Source organism: Schistocerca nitens, chromosome 3, assembly GCF_023898315.1.
Source record: "Schistocerca nitens isolate TAMUIC-IGC-003100 chromosome 3, iqSchNite1.1, whole genome shotgun sequence".
In the NCBI taxonomy this organism is placed as follows: domain Eukaryota; kingdom Metazoa; phylum Arthropoda; class Insecta; order Orthoptera; family Acrididae; genus Schistocerca; species Schistocerca nitens.
The window spans coordinates 348,935,486-348,952,300 of record NC_064616.1 but is presented as its reverse complement, the minus strand read 5'-3'; the positions used below and the strand labels follow the sequence as shown (position 1 = coordinate 348,952,300).

General features: G+C 39.1%; 1 protein-coding gene across 1 annotated transcript in view; it reads right to left on the bottom strand.

Annotated features, from left to right (window-relative positions):
- The window catches only part of LOC126248302 (5'-AMP-activated protein kinase catalytic subunit alpha-2), a 175,899-nt gene that overhangs the window by 28,326 nt on the left and 130,758 nt on the right, over positions 1-16,815 (bottom strand). The gene's annotated exons all lie outside the window — the stretch shown is intronic.

Below are 16,815 nucleotides of genomic sequence, written 5' to 3'. Positions count from 1 at the left end.
AATCATATCCACAATAATCATAATGGTGTGGGACATGTCAGTAGAACTTAAGACTGCAGGGACAGTAAAAAGTATTTATATGGTACATCCTGGACATTTTCAGGTTTGTAACTTACTACATATTTCTCTTCAAGGATTTCTGTGTGGTACAGGAGTTGTAAGGGCGAAACACTTAACCTACATTTTAAAACACTTCTGCTCTCTGTCAGACTTTTTATTTCCATGGGCACATTGTTGAAGAGTTTTATAGTTGTGTATTTCTCTCTTTTCCTGTGCCTGTGTCAAACTTAGATTTAATAGAGGCAAGCACATATCATTTTTTCTTCTAGTATTGTATTCCTGATGGGAATGTTTGACTTTCTGCCAATGAGTACAGTCCCAACAAAAATTTACAAGACTTGGATCATTATTAAATATAGACCATGTGCTACAGAATTTCACATCTCTCTCACTTGCCATCTCAATAATAGACAAATACACTCAACCTGAAGCAAAGGTGGTGCAATGGTAAGACACTAGATTTACATTAGGGAGAACCAGTTTTCAAGTCCCTCTTCCAGCTATTTTGATTAAAGTTTTCCATTTTCTGTAATTTCAGTTAATGCTTAAGAAAGAGGCCAGGATGATTCCTTTAAAAAGGACTACCAATTTCCTTGCCTATCCTTCCACAAACGTAGAGTGTACCCCACTGCTAATGGTGTCACCTCTGACATTGTTTTGAACACCACAGTGCTTTACTAGGCATGGTTTCCATTGAAGATGGTATGCTGTTGTCTTCCTCTTGCCTCTGAATCCAGGTAGTTTAACAGGAATTCCAAACTATCAAGCAACTCAGCATTTTCACAACAAACACTGCCACAGATGAAAGGAGTGATAAGTGACAGATAAAAATCCTAGGATTGACCGGAGATCAAACCCAAGACTTTTGGATTTGTAATCTGGCTCAGTGGTAAAGTGACACTAACTTAAATATTTTTTATGAGACAGAATTGATAGCCATCACATGCTTTCAGGAGGTAAAATATTCAGTAGTACCAAAAGACACTACAAAATTACACACACTAGTTTAGCATTTGGAACTCTTTGTTGGGGAGGCGAGACACATAGGTTGAGAGGTTAAAAAGGAAGGGCAGGGGACTCAGACTCCAGGATGACAATGATCTCCCTGTCGTGAGAATGTGGGGAGTAAAAGATGAAAGAGGAGGTCTCCCCCTCGTCTTTCACCTCCTGAAGGTATAGTGGGTGGATAAAAATATGGAATGACCAAAAATACAACACACTGATGCATATAATAAGCCATAGAAAACTCACTGGCACCCAAAACAGCTTCTAGCTGTCTTGGGATGGATAAATACTGGTTCTGTGTGGTTACCAAGAGAATCTTATACCATTCCTCCTACACAATAGTGTAAAGTTCAGGCAAAAACAAAGAAGGTGGCAATAAATTGTGCATCTTTCTCTCCAAAGTATACCACAAAGGCTCAATAATATCAATGATGAGTGGTTTTGTAATTCCAGCTTGTCCTGCAATTCCCTGCATACAGAGCTCCTGGGTTTTTTCATCACAATCCTCTTCAATGTCTGTCTGTCACAATCACTCAACACAAACTTTTGTCAGCATTGTGACAGGAGATAATGTTTCCTGCTTTCCCTTTATGTGGTATAAATCTCTGATATGATGCCTCTTGAAACACTAAACACTTCACTACCTCAGTTACAGAAGCACTCACCATACGAGCATCAACAATTTGCCCATATTCGAATTCACTCACCTTCAACACAATGTACTCAAAATTATACAGAACATGACTGACAGTTGCAATGCATGGACAACATGTAACAGGTGCTGGTTGTGGTCAGATACAACAGTGCGACCTGCAGACGTGGCTAGCACATGTATTTATGTCCAAGCACACGTTTCTCACAGTGTTTCCATATTCTTATCCAATTCCCATACATATTGACTAGCAAATGTGACTAATAAAAATTTTATATGAAGAAATACTATATTATTGTATGAAATGCTATTTGTCACATGCTACACCCTGAATCCACATTCGTAAGTTCATATGTACCTTATGCAGTAGAAAGAGAACCAAGATCATGACTGTCATGGCTGGTGCATGACTGATTGCTGGGAAAAATAAAATTACTTCTTCTTCACACATGACCTTACAATATTCTGTAACACCACCATTGCAAATTATCCTAGAGCAGCACATTTTGGTTTTGAAGGTACTATTAGTCCTTGTTTGACAATGTTTACTGGAATATGCTATTTGAAATCCCGATGTTATCATGGATAAAATACAGAGTCAAAAGGCTATCTACAACTTGTATGGGAAGCAGACTGCAGTTCTAAGAGTTGACTTCAAAGGGAGAAGTAACTGGAAAAGCAGGTACTCCATGTTATTCAATCTGTCAGGGAGCAAGAATAGTAGTACATGAAACTGTGGCAAAATTTGAAAAAGGAACTGAAGTTTAGGGAGAAGAAATACAAGGGCAAGATTTGACTATGACATTGTTATTTTAACAGAAATGGCAAATTACTTAGATCAGTTGAATGGAATGGATAGTGTAGAGAAAAGAGAACATGAGATAAATATCAAAAATTACAACAAGAAACAGATTGCAGTCTAATCAAATGAGGTGATGCTGAAGGAAATGGATATGGAAATTAGACCCTAAAAGTAGTAAATAAATTTTCCTATTTTGGCAGCATGATGGCCAAAGTGAACGGAATATAATATGCAGTAGACTGGTAGTAGGAAGAAAAGTAGAGAAAACTGTTAATATCAAATATGAATTTGTTCTTTCTGAAAGTGTTTGTCTGGAATGTAGCCTTAAACATATGTGAGTGAAATCTGGATGATAAACAGTACACACAAGAGGACAATACAAGCTTTTGACCTGTGGAGCTCCAGAAGAATGCTGAAGATAAGATGGGTAGATCAAGTAAATGATGAAGATGTACTACAGAACTGCAGAGAAAAGAGCTCTATGGTACAATTTGACTAAAATAAAGGATAGATTGATAGGAAACATCCTGAAGCATTAAGGAATAGTTAATATGGTAATAGAAAGATGTGTGAAAAGTGAAAACTGCAGAGGAAGAACGAAGTTTGACTACAGTAAGCATACTGCTGTAAATGAAGAGACTTGCACAGGACAGACAAGCATGCAGAGCTGCATCAAATCAGTTTTTTAACTAAAGACCAAACCAGTGGCATACATACTTATAGAGCTGTGGATTAATATTTTAAAAAAGAGGAATGACGATTAGGATTTAATGCATTGTTAATGATATTTTATTTTAGGCGGAGCATAAGCTCAGACTGAGAAAAATGAGGAGGCAATCAGTCATGTACTTTTCAGAGAAATCATCCCAGCATTTACATTATAGAGATTTAAGGAAATTATAGAAAACATAATGTGTATGGCTGTCTTGGGATTTGAACCTCTCGAACACCGATCCAAAGCCCACACCACAATAGTGCAAGTTACCAAGCCACTGTTGATGCAGTCGGGTTAATGCAATAGACCCTAGTATTGGCTACCATTTTTCAAGCACAGAGGTCACCTGCAGTTGGTGTGTAATCATACAACTTGTCATGTCTATTGAGGTTTTTTACCTCAGCCCATACATTCTCTATGTGACTTAGGATGGGTATCTTTAGTCAACCAAGTACGTCAGTATTGTGTTATGCAGATACAATCATTAAACTTGCAAGATAAGTTGCAACTGCAGTGTGTAATTGAAGCTACATTTGACAACACTGAGTTCGTGACAAATGCTGACTAGGAATTTGAGCGATGCAGATAGGCTGCACTCAAAATCATGTCCAGTTCACACTAGGTAGTTACAAACAAGTGAAAAAAATAATAAAAAAACTGCTAATGAACCAATTCACAATTATCATGAAAAGCCTGAGTCAGTGCAAACCAGTGAATAACAGTATGATAGTAAACAAAGCTGGCCAAGGTGCAATAGCACAGGCCATTATTATTAGTCTATTGTTGAATTATTACCAATGGCTTCCTGCAACTGGAGGAACTGCCTAAGGCTTGCTATGCTGCCAATTTTGTAGAACGTAGCAGGTTACAGGCAATTTTTATCAAAGTAACTTACTAGTGCCTGGCATTATGGCCAAGTAACATTTTTACATGCACACAGCTCTGCCTCAGTGGATAATTCCCCCTTGTGCAGGCTGGCACAGTCACAGTAAATACCTAGAACTCATTAAAATATTTCTTTGTGCATTTTAATTATGAACCAAAATTAAACTGAATTAAGATCAAACAGAATGTATTAAAGAAGTGAATGATGTTTTACTTTCACATAATTACAGACCATTTTCCGTGTAAAATAGTTTTAAACATAGTGCTGCACACACAGAATCTTCACAGACAGCATGCTAAAAAGATTTGACTTTTCAAAATTATCTTCCTGTGCATATTCCAGACCTCCTCCTTTGTCTTTTCTTCATTGTGCTTGGAAAAATGTACATACAATGCCTGATTATGGTTTTTCTGAGTCAGCTCTACACCATTTGGTACCACTGCAGCTAGAAATTGCTTATATACACGATTTTGTATTTTTGCTGTAACCTATTAAAACACGTGTCCTTTGGACGTCATTCTTTGAATTTTTACTAAAAATGCATTTTCATAGAATGTGACAACCATTATATCATTGCTCTTATTCTTCCATTTCATCAACATCTGCCTGTTTCTGTATGCTGCTACATATTCGCCCTTCTTCAGTTTCTCATTTTTCATGAAGTTCAGGAACTCCTCCCTGTACTGCTGCATTGTGTCAATTACGTAAATACTCATATTTGTTAGTTTGTCAATCAAATCTCAACCAGTTAAAAAAATTGTGCCATACCTGCTACACTTGGAAGGGATAAACTGCTTTCACCCTAGACATCCATTCCCACAGTAACAGAAATTCATCAGTAGTAATGTTCTTTTGCAGCATATAAACTGATTGTAATCTTAATCCCATATGTTCACAATTGAATGTATTGTCTGATTGCAGTAGTTGTTGCTTTTTTGTTATTGTCTTGTGAAAGAGGTGATTTTCTTGTAGGATGGGGGTGTTTCTTGTGATTTACTCTTGTGATTTACTAGTCTGTGCCTCTTCTAGAAATGTTATGATGGTGGTGGTGTAAGTATTCGGTCAAAGTTGAGCCATTTATTCTATACCTACTTGCTCCTTGTATCATCTGGTGTCAAATGTTCTACTCATTTGTCTGTTAAGAGGAGAAATTTGAACAAAAAATTAAACCTTCTTTCACTCATAAGTTTCATAAAGAATGGTGTGTCAAGTGACTCCCTGGGAGTAAAAAGTACTGTCTGTATTCTTACCCCTGCAGAATTCCCTGACAAATGAACATTCGCAATCAGTGTCCTGACTTCATAAGCTGTTGTGTCTTGCCAGCTGTGGATCCTAAAACTTTCTGCTAAACCGAGATGTTAATCTACACTTACGCACATATCAGTTTGTTTTGCCAGCTACTGTTTTGCCCAAAGAGTTATTAACAAAACACTGATAACAAGTCACTGAACTGTACTGTATTACATGCACATTTCTTACAAATAAACCAAAGTGATGGTGAGCTCAACTGGCACACACAAAAGCATACTGAGGCATCTGTTGCAGTGTTGTGCTGTTGTCCCATGATTCTGAATCCATGTCACTTCCATTTCTCTCACTGCTCATGTGTTGTCAACTCTCTGAACTGTCACTAAATTTGTCATCTCATTGTAAAAGCCATCTTTTTATCCCTGAATCTGCAAATCAACTCCTTTTTGCCCTTGCAAAAAGTCACTCACTAGTAAACACAAAGAAAGCAGTTTGAAAAATGTGCTATTACACTGTCACTTGACAAGTGAAGCACCACTGAGAAGGAACACACCACGGATGGGTGTACCCATCTTGCCCATTTAAAAGGTCAACTAATGTGGTGGTCTATAGCCATTTGACTTACAATGGTAGAAATCACAACTAAATTGACTATATCAATTTTAAATAGATAAACTGAATTGTTTAAGTATATTTAAATTTTGTAATTAATAGTTTAACACCACAGGGAATAAATTTAAAAAAAAGAAGAAAGAAAAAGGAAAATGTTTTTACCCACAGGAATCGAACCCGGGTCTGCGAATTACCAGTCTATGCCTTAGACCACTCAACCACAGTGGAGTCATGACAATGGCATTTTTAAATTCTCTCACACTCTAAACTTGCACAATATATTACACATAATTTCAAAGAAAAATACTGAGCTTTTGAATTCAGTAATCTGTGGCAAATGATTGACTTCAGATTAAATATAGTATATGATCTGCACTTCTAAAAACCACCTTGATATTCACCTAAATTACTCTCCAGTCTTGTTTCTACTCTGTTTAGTATAATATTGGAAAATATGTTATGTGCAACTTGTTGCAAGAAAACTCCACTGTTGTTATAACATCTTGTTTATTGACTTTCTTATGTAGCAGATGTATCAAAGCCACCTTCCGCTCTCCTGGGAGTTTTTCCATCTGCCTTATTTTCTCAAAGATCAATTTTAGCTCTTCTTTTATTTTTGGCCGAGACCATTTCAAAAGTTTTGCCGTGAAAGAGCTTTCTCCACTAGCTTTATAAGGTTTTAATAACTTCTTCAATTTCTCTCATAGATAGGGGTAAATCTTCCTCTAGATATTCACGGGTATTTGAATGTTCATGCTTGTGGATTGGTTCTGGACTATTAAGAACTGCTCAAAACATTTCAAAATCTGTAGTGTTACGTAAGCCAAGCTGGTCAGCCTTGTCCCATGCCACTCTGTTGTCAAATTTACATTTGAAGTACATCTACCTAACTCTTTAAAACTCACTTTCCCCTCCAAAGTTCTACTGGAAATGGGCCTCCACAGAAAACACTTTCATTCTAAATTTCCCTGTATATTCGCTTGTTTCACGACCATCCAGCCTATAGCCTTTTGACTTACAGGTGTAATAATCGTAACTAAAACAACTACCATATTTACTCGAATCTAAGCCGCACTTTTTTTCCGGTTTTTGTACTCTAAAAAACCGCCTGCAAAGTAAGCGGAAGTTCTGAAAAATGCTGGTAGGTGCCGCCACAACTAACTTCTGCCATCTAATATATGTAGCGCTACACAGGCAGGCTTTGCAGGCACAAAGATAAATACTGGCGCCAAAACCTCTGCGTCAGTACATAAATTTAAAAAAAAAGGTGGAAGATGAGCTTTTTTTCTACACCCCGAGACTGGTTAGACTGTTTGGGATTTTTGTCAATATGGCCAACTCTACGTTCTGAATTTTTTCCTACCTGTGACAAGTGATGGTTGCTAATAGGAACTTTTATGAATTGTGAATCAAATGCAGTATTCTCTTCACCATAAGAATAATACGAATGTAAACATTTTGCCATGTATTCTTTCATGTTTGCTGCTATCTCATTTAAATCCGGTCTGCCGAATAAACTACGAAACTAGAGTGAGACAACAGCAAACGCAAAAGAATATACATGACATGTCATGTTTATATTCGTATTATTCTTATGCCGAATAGTGATACAGTCAGAAATGAAGCACGGCAACTGACTAGATTTTTAAATCTAAGATGACTCTAATTTCTATGCAGAATGTAATGTACTAAAGAGGCATCTGCAAAGATTTTCAAACGGAGAAGAATTTTCGCTAAACTCTCGTTCACATCTTCTATCATACGCCGTCTATTATTTGGTTCTCGTTTATCATTATCAAAGAAAGCAGCAATGTAAGTAACAACAAATAGCAGTCTCTTGCCATTGTTTCGCTAATGAGACAATTCCTCTATTTTTTTTATTGTAAGCGGCGGTAGCGTGCACAAAAGCACGCCATGCTGCGAGCGGTGACAGGCCGTAAACACTCATTATCAGAATGCAACAAAAAATGCATAACACAGTACAATAATGCATTTTCAGCTTAGAGTGATGTAAACACCTAAAACAAAGAGAACCGCACTTATAATATCAAAGAAAAATAAGCAATCAATCCAAACCAGACGAAGCACGCGAAAAAGGAAGGGTAGCCATATAAATACGGACTGAGCGCCTGACGCATAGCAATGGCTATCTGGTAAAGCTTAACTGCTAAGCTTACGACTCGAACCAAACTACTGTAGTTGCATCGTCCATTCATTCGACCTAAATTGTTTCTCATATTACAATGGACCGACTTTGTTTCGATTTGGAGGTGTAGTGTAAAACTTTTCTCTCCCCTTGAATTTCGAGTCTCAGATTTCAGGTGCGGCTTAGATTCGGGAATTTCTTTTTTCCCCCCCTTGATTTCAAGTCTCATTTTTCAGGTGCGGCTTAGATTCGAGTGCGTCTTAGATTCGAGTAAATACTGTATATTAATTTTGTGTATACAAACTGAAATGCTATTTTTAAATTTTATTATTAATATTTTAACATTGTGAGTTGGTGTTAGCAGGAATCAGAACTGGGTCCACAAATTACCAGTCTGAACTTAATGTCACTTGCTCACTCTGCAGCATGACGACGATACATTAAAAGAGTCCTCATACTACATGCTTGCACAATATGCTACATGTAATTTCAAAGAAACATACCAACCTGGTGCTGTTTGCAACATAGCACTTGCAGTGCCGGAAGGGATGATGCCACAACAGAGCATACACAATAGAAAACAGACAGCCAAGTCACTTCTCCGAGCTGATCATAGCATAGCTGACCGTCATTTCAGCACTCGACACTGGTTTCTAGTTATAGCAGAGAGAGCACCGCAAAACATGTTTCCATCTGTTTTATTCGCATACCGGCACGAATTCGAAGAGAAACGGTGTAATTTTAGTGCAATTTCCAGCTCACATTCTAAGTGAAATTGCATAATTTTAGTGTGCTTTAGCACATTAGCACATGATAACCGGCTACCACTGACCTGATGAAAGATATCTTGTGCCATATCCACACAAGGCATTAATCATTCAATCTCCCTCATAGATCAGCAGCAAAGGAACAATCCTCTCATTACCAAACAAAACCATGGGCTGGTACAAGTTAATCATTTTCTTTGCTAGGGCTTTGTCAACTTATAATTGTGGCTAGAAATAAGGAACAATCTTCTCACTATCATCCCTACCCCCCAAAGGGGTATTCCTACCCCCACCTTGTCTATGAAATATTCTGGATCATTGTTATCCCGTTGTACTTCCTTTGCCACATGGATCATATCACTGAGCAAGACACAGATGTGAGGTGAGCGTACAACAGGTGGAGTTATGGCATTTAGGTACAAAATTTCTTCAACAGGTTGTGAGGAGTTGTAAGATAAAGAAGGCACCGGCATATGGATCAATATATACAGAGCTAATGAAGTTTGCTCTACCAAAATTGTTGGACATGCTAAGGAGGCTATTTGAAAGAGTACCATATTTACTCGAATCTAAGCCGCACTCGAATCTAAGCCGCACCTGAAAAATGAGACTCGAAATAAAGAAAAAAAAAAAATTCCCGAATCTAAGCCGCACCTGAAATTTGAGACTCGATATTCAAGGGGAGAGAAAAGTTTTACACCGCACCTCCAAATCGAAACAAAGTTGGTCCATTGTAATATGAGACACAATTTAGGTCGAATGAAAGACGATACAGCTACAGTAGTTTGGTTCTAGTCGTAGGCTTAGCAGTTAAGCTTTACCAGGTAGCCATTGCTACGCGTCAGGCGCTCCGTCCGTATTTATACGGGTACCCTTCCTTTTTCACGTGCTTCGTCTGGTTTGAATCGATTGCTTAGTTTGCTTTGATCTGATAAGTGCCGTTTTCTTTGTTGTAGGTGTTTACGTCACTCTAAGCTGAAAATGCATTACTGTACTGTGTAATGCATTGTTTGTCGCATTTTGATAGTGCGTGTTTACGGCCTGTCGCCGCTCGCGGCATGACTTGCTTTTGTGCGCGCTACCGCCGCTTATAATTTAAAAAAAAAATAAAATAAAAAAGAGGAATCGTCTCATCAGCGAAACAATGGCAAGAGACTGCTATCTGTTGTTACTTACACTGCTGCTTTCTTTGATAATGATCAACAAGAACCAAATGCATATGATAGAACATGCGTATGATAGAACATGTTCTGAACGAGAGTTTTGCGAAAATTTTCCTCCGTTTGAAAATCTTTGCGGCCGCTTCTTTAGTACATCAAATTCTGCACAGAAATTAGTCATCTTACATTTAAAATCTAGTCAGTTGCCGTGCTTCATTTCTGACTGTATCACTATTAGGCATAAGAATAATACGAATGTAAACATGACACGATACGAATATTCTTCCGCTTTTGCTGTTGTCTCACTCTAGTTTCGTAGTTTATTACGCAGACAGGATTTAAATGAGATAGCAACAAACACGAAAGAATACATGGCAAAATGTTTATATTCGTATTATTCTTATGGTGAAGAGAATACTGCATGTGATTCACATTTCATCAGGTTCCTACTAGCAACCATCTCTTCTCACAGGTAGGAAAAAACTCGGAACGTAGAGTTGGCCATATTGACAAACATCCCTAACAGTCTTGCCAGTCGGATTTTCGTAGTACACTGAAATTCTGCTACATTCGAAGATGAACAATACGGAATTTGTATTTACTTCGTTGGATAATGTATGAAAATGCAGTGGTCGAAACTCGGGGCGGAGGAAAAAAAAAAAGCTTGTCTTCTACCTTTTTTTTTTAAATTTATTTACTGATGCAGAGGTTTCGGCGCCAGTATTTATCTTTGTGCCCACAAAGCATGCTTGTGTAGCGCTACATATATTCGACGGCAGAAGTTAGTTGTGGCGGCACCTATCAACATTTTTCAGAACTTCCGTTTGCTTTGCACTCGATTCTAAGCCGCAGGCAGTTTTTTGGATTACAAAAACCGGAAAAAAAGTGCGGCTTAGATTCGAGTAAATACGGTATTAAATGAAGAACATGTTACATAAGACTGATGTAATAAGAAAGGGTCATGCAATGATCCAAGTAATTATAGGGGAAGGACAGTGATCCCTTTCACTGGAGGACTGTACTCTAAGGTACAGAAAGATCTGGTAGACAAAGAAACAAGTCACAAGCAGCAAGAAGAGCAAGCAGGATTCTGAGCAGGAAGGTCAGTAACGAACATCATCTTCACAATGAAATTAATATGTGAAAAATGCTCAAAAGTTGGACTTGAGGTGCATGTTGCATTCACTGACATAGAGACTATGTTCTCACCACTGTAATGAGATAGAGTCTGAGCCAAGATTGTTAAAGGCCGTTATGAAACTGCATGAAAACTAGCAAACCCGGCAATGCTTCGCAATTGCTAAATGTGTATGGAAACTGGATGTATGTCGTAATCTCCCCCCCCCCCCTCTCTGTCCATCTCATCCTTCCCATTCTCTATGTTCATTTCCTCCTCCCTCGCTGTCAACCTCCTCTTCCTCTTCCTCTTCCTCTTCCTCCCCCCCCCCCCTTCCCACCTGTCCTCTCTGACTTTGAGCCTTGTTTATTGGTGTTTGAAAGGAAACTTTGATTGGGAACTGATATCACTAAAAAGGAATAGGCAAACCGGTTGGTATCATTGGTATTCTCTCCAGCTGCTGGATCTGTGAGGATAGTACCATCAATGACAGTATTTTGCATAATTTTAATCTGTGAACGGTTATGATTACGATGTTTCAGATGATTTAGATTCCATAGTAGTATTCTGACCCTAGATCAATATGCCATAAATACAACTTTCCTGTTTTCTGTTAAAACCAACTGTGAAGAATAAAATGAACCAGCGCATTGTTGTGTGTACACATTTTGTTTAAAAGTATGCATAAGGGGAAAGTATATATAAAGGAGAAACTATTTGCTTAACAGTTTTAATCTCTTGGTATCGCAGTTAAAACTGACTGTGAGAAAGAAAATTAAACTGTACATTTTCACAGCACAGTGTTTTATTTCTCACAGTCAGTTTTAACAGAAAACCTGTACAATGCTGTTTAAAACAATATATAGCCCGTGTCTGTCTAATGTGTAGTCTATGTCTGTCTGCATATTTGTTTAAAAATTTGAAGTAAATCATTAAAGAACTTTTTGAGATTTTTGGTAGCAACATTGTACAATGCCTTGTCTTTGTACGAGGGTTGTTTTTTAAGTAAGGGCCGTTTTTATTTTTAAAAAAAGATACAAATACTTTTGTAAAAAAAACTTTTATTTTCTGATTCTACACACTTTTACCTATTTTTCTACATAGTTGCCTTGTTTATTTAAGCACTTGTCATACCGTACAACTAAGTTTTTAATTCCCTCTTCAAAGAATTCGGCCGCCTACTCCGACAGCCAATAGTTCACGGCCGCTTTCACTTCATCGTCATCATTGAAGCGCTGCCCACCAAGATGGTGTTTCAGGTACCGGAAAAGGTGAAAATCGCTAGGAGCAAGGTCGGGGCTGTACGGCACATGGTCCAAAACTTCCCAGCCAAAAGAATCAATCAAATCCAGAGTCTTTTGAGAGGTGTGAGGCCTAGCGTTATCGTGCAGGAGCAAAACTCCTTTTGTCAGTATGCCGCGCCTTTTGTTTTGAATTGCTCTGCGGAGCTTCTTTAGAGTTGCACAGTAGGCATCTGAGTTGATTGTCGTTCCTCGTGGCATAAAGTCCACTAGCAAAACACCGTGCCGGTCCCAGAACACAGTTGCCATAATCTTGCGCTTTGACAGCGTCTGTTTGGCTTTGACCTTGACGGGTGAGGTTGTGTGTCGCCATTCCATCGATTGTCGCTTGCTTTCGGTAGTGATATGGGATACCCATGTTTCATCTCCAGTGACAATTTGACTCAACATGTCATCCCCTTCTTCCTCGTAATGAATCAAAAGGTCCAATGAACTGGCAAATCTCTTCCCTTTGTGGTCCTCTGTCCACCGAGAACACAGTTTCTTAAAGTTTAGGTTTTCAGACACAATTTTGTACAAAACTGATCTTGAAACTTGTGGAAATTCCAAAGAAAGAGTGTAAATTGTGAATCTTCTGTCCTCACGAATCTTTTTTTTGACTGCAGCCACCAAATCGTCAGTGATCACAGAGGGCCGGCCTGAGCATTATTCGTCATGGATGTTTTGACGGCCATTTTTAAACTCTCTAACCCATTGACGCATTTTACCTTCACTCATTGCATTCAAGCCATAAACTTCTGTTAACTGACGATGAATTTCTGCAGCTGACAGGCTTCACGCGGTCAAAAAACGTATCACTGACTGTATCCACATGTGGCGGGCAATTCAATAATCATTAACATTATAAAGTAGCACAGCGATGCGTACACGTCAGCTACAGAGCTGCAACTTGCATCAGTGTGAACGGGAAGGATGCCGGCAAGTGGCGCGGTGGCTTGTTGTGGCGTCCGCGCAAACTACGGGACTATACGCGCGAACGGCCCTTACTTAAAAAACAACCCTCGTATACTAGTATAGATATATTTACATATACTAAAAAATACATAGGCTATGTCTGTCAAAATGGTTACTACAGTACTGTGTACAAATCTGAAGTAAATCGGTCAAGAACATTTTGAGATTTTTGCTATCAACAGTCATGGGGCAGCAATATGTATTTACAGATGGTGGTAATATCATGTACACAAGGTATGAAGGGGAAGTGCAGTGGCAGAACTGTCATTTGTTATCAAGTGATACATATGAAAAGGTTTCCGACATGATTATGGTCACACGACAGGAATTAAAATACTTTGAACACAGACTGGTAGTTGGGGATAGTCACATGGGACATACCATTTCAGAAATTGTTAGGGAATTCAATATTCTGAGATTCACAGTAGAGTGTGCCGAGAATACCAAATTTCAGGTGTCACCTCTCACCATGGACAATGCAGTGGCCGACAGCCTTCACTTAATGACAAAGACCAGCAGTGTTTACATAGAATTGTCAACGCTAACAGACAAGCAACACTGCGCAAAATAACCACAGAAATCAATATGTGACATACGACGAATGTATCTGTTAAGACAATGTGGTGAAATCTGACATTAATGGGCTATGGCAGCAGACAACCGATGCAAGTGCCTTTGCTGACAGCACATCATCACCTGCAGTGCATCTCCTGCGCTCGTGATCATATTGGTTGGACCCTAGATGACTCGAAAACTGTGACCTGGTCAGAAGAGTCTCAATTTCAGTTGGTAAGAACAGATGGTAACACTTGAGTCTGGTGCAGATCCCGCAAATCCATGGACCCAAGTTGTCAACAAGGCAATATGGAAGCTGGTGGTGGCTCCATAATGGTATGGGCTGTGTTCACATGGAATAGACTGGGTATTCTGGTCAAAATGAATCAATCTTCAACTTGAAATGGTTAAGTTCAGCTACTTAGAGACGATTTTCAGCCATTCATGGACTTGTGTGTTCCCAAACAACAACGAAATTTTTATGAATGACAATGCATCATGTCACAGGGCCAAAATTGTTCACGATTGGTTCGAAGAACATTCTGGACAATTTGAGCTAATGATCTGGCTACCCGTATCAACTGACATGAATTCCATTGAACATTTATGGGACAATGTCCTTTGAGTAGGATTGAATCGTCTAGGGTGTGTCGGTAGTGTTGAACATTGTCAAGAGCATAGTCCTGTTGCTCATCACACTGCACTGCAAAAAGTTGCTTTCAACAGCGAAATGAGTGGGAATCAACGTCCCAAGGGAAAGGGTGGTTTCATTGATGCCTTTTATGCCACCCATGAGGGCTTTTTGTTTCAATTCTGAGCAACAGTGTGTGTGAAATGGCTTCCTCTGTCACCCATAATAAAACAGTGTTATTTAAATGGGGTGCCACGGTTCTGAACTGCATAGCAGAGGCGGCAAAAGAAGGAGTGAAATGTGGGTAAGATGGGGTGTGATGGCCTTCCCATTGTGTGACACATTTACAATGGCATTGGGCAATACTGTGATAACTTCATTAACCCGCCTTACACCACATATGAACTTCTAAGCTGCGGTCTATTTTCACATCTGCTGACACCTTGCTGTCTAAAATGTTGCTGAGCCCAAGGGTGATGTCACAGAGTGCAATACTCTTGCATTATTACAGAGGAAGGTTGCAGACGCCTTTGAGTCAAATTTCAAACTCACACATCGCATTGGGAGACAATAATGAGGTTTTGAAAAGTGATACTTTTATTTTTTTGTGCACTGTAGAACAGGAGGGGGAGATTAAGTTAGTGGTGCATGGTGCACCCTTCAACACAAACCAAAGGAGACTTGCAAGTATGAATGTTGATGTAGATTGGATTAATTGCAGAAATTAAATGAAGGTTGTGGCTGTAATCAAGCAATAATGAATTTTTAGACCTGTCTTGCACATTAACTTAAATTTATATTTTATCTTGTCTGTCCATTGAAAATCTCATGAAAATCCTTTCACATTGGGAACATCTGCACTATCATATTTTACAATGAACAGTCTCGTCTCTATCCAAAGATACACCATAAGGTTCTATGAATTAAGAAAATTTTGTGCAGGTCTGAATTTTTCATGGGAAAATATATAACTTTCCACTTCAAAGTATGAAACTATTTAAGAAAAATCAACAAATAACCAATTTTGCTGAGGTAACTTTAGAAATAAGCTGTTTTGTGAGGAGGGGGATAGGGGGTTGTTTTTATTAATTGTAGTCCGTATGTATTCTTTTTGTATTAATATAGCATTCATTATATCTTCACCAATTTTTCAGTAAATAAACTTTGCTCCTCCATTGGCTAGCTCTCACATCAAGTTTTGTTCCCTCTTCCAGGGTTTAGCTTGTGGCTTGCTATCAAGCCACCATCGGCCCCATAGTTAACATTTGTGCTGACAGTGACGGTTCATGGTGTGGTCACATCTTGACTCAATACTAAAGTGGTGACATCAAGTGCATGTGCCACTCTTCTTAGTGTTAAGCTGTGGCCACCATGGACATGGCATTTTTGCAACACTCAAAGAGCAATTACACCACCACAAGCAGCAACAAAAGCTGCAGTAGTAGCAGATGCAGGAGCTCCTCAAATGGAATGCTCTGCACTGAGGCCACATTGATAGCAGACAGGTTCTGGCAGGGAAGCTTTCAGGGAAGCTTTCCTCCCCACCACCCTCAACACTTTTTGTCAGTTTCAATGAGGCTACAGAAAGATGGTAGAATTATTTGCACCAGTTCTTGCTGCACTGTTAGGTAAGGTGTATCATTGATCCAGTTGATAAGGCTGCCTTGTTATTGTGCAGTAGCATGGGTTTATAAGAAATCATTCATAATTTTAAGATCTCTGCTCACCCTGAGAAACATGTCTTTGATGAACTCGATAAGTTCCATATACAGAATTTTGGTCATCAAACCTATGTGGTTGTGGCACAGTTATAGTTTAACCAGCACCACAAGTGGCCCTAGCAGTCTTATGCAGCTTGGATTGTTGATCTTCAAGGACACCTGTGCAAGTGTCATTTCGAGTGTCCCCTGTGTGCTACCTCGTACGCAGACTCACTGATTATGGATGTGATCACCCCATTAACCCTGCCCCAGAGTAGGGCATTGGCTTTATCCGACACTTCTTTAGCTGAAGTTTCTGAGGTTGCTGAATCACATGAACCTACAGCAGTGGCAAGGGATGTTCTTTCCAACAACATGGGGTCAGTTGCAGCACTGATCTGGTGGAACGCTCTCAACTGCACCTGTATGCATGACCACTGCTGCCCCCTCCGCACCTTTCACCATCCTATCTTCAACCATTGACTGGAGCACCATTGGGGATTG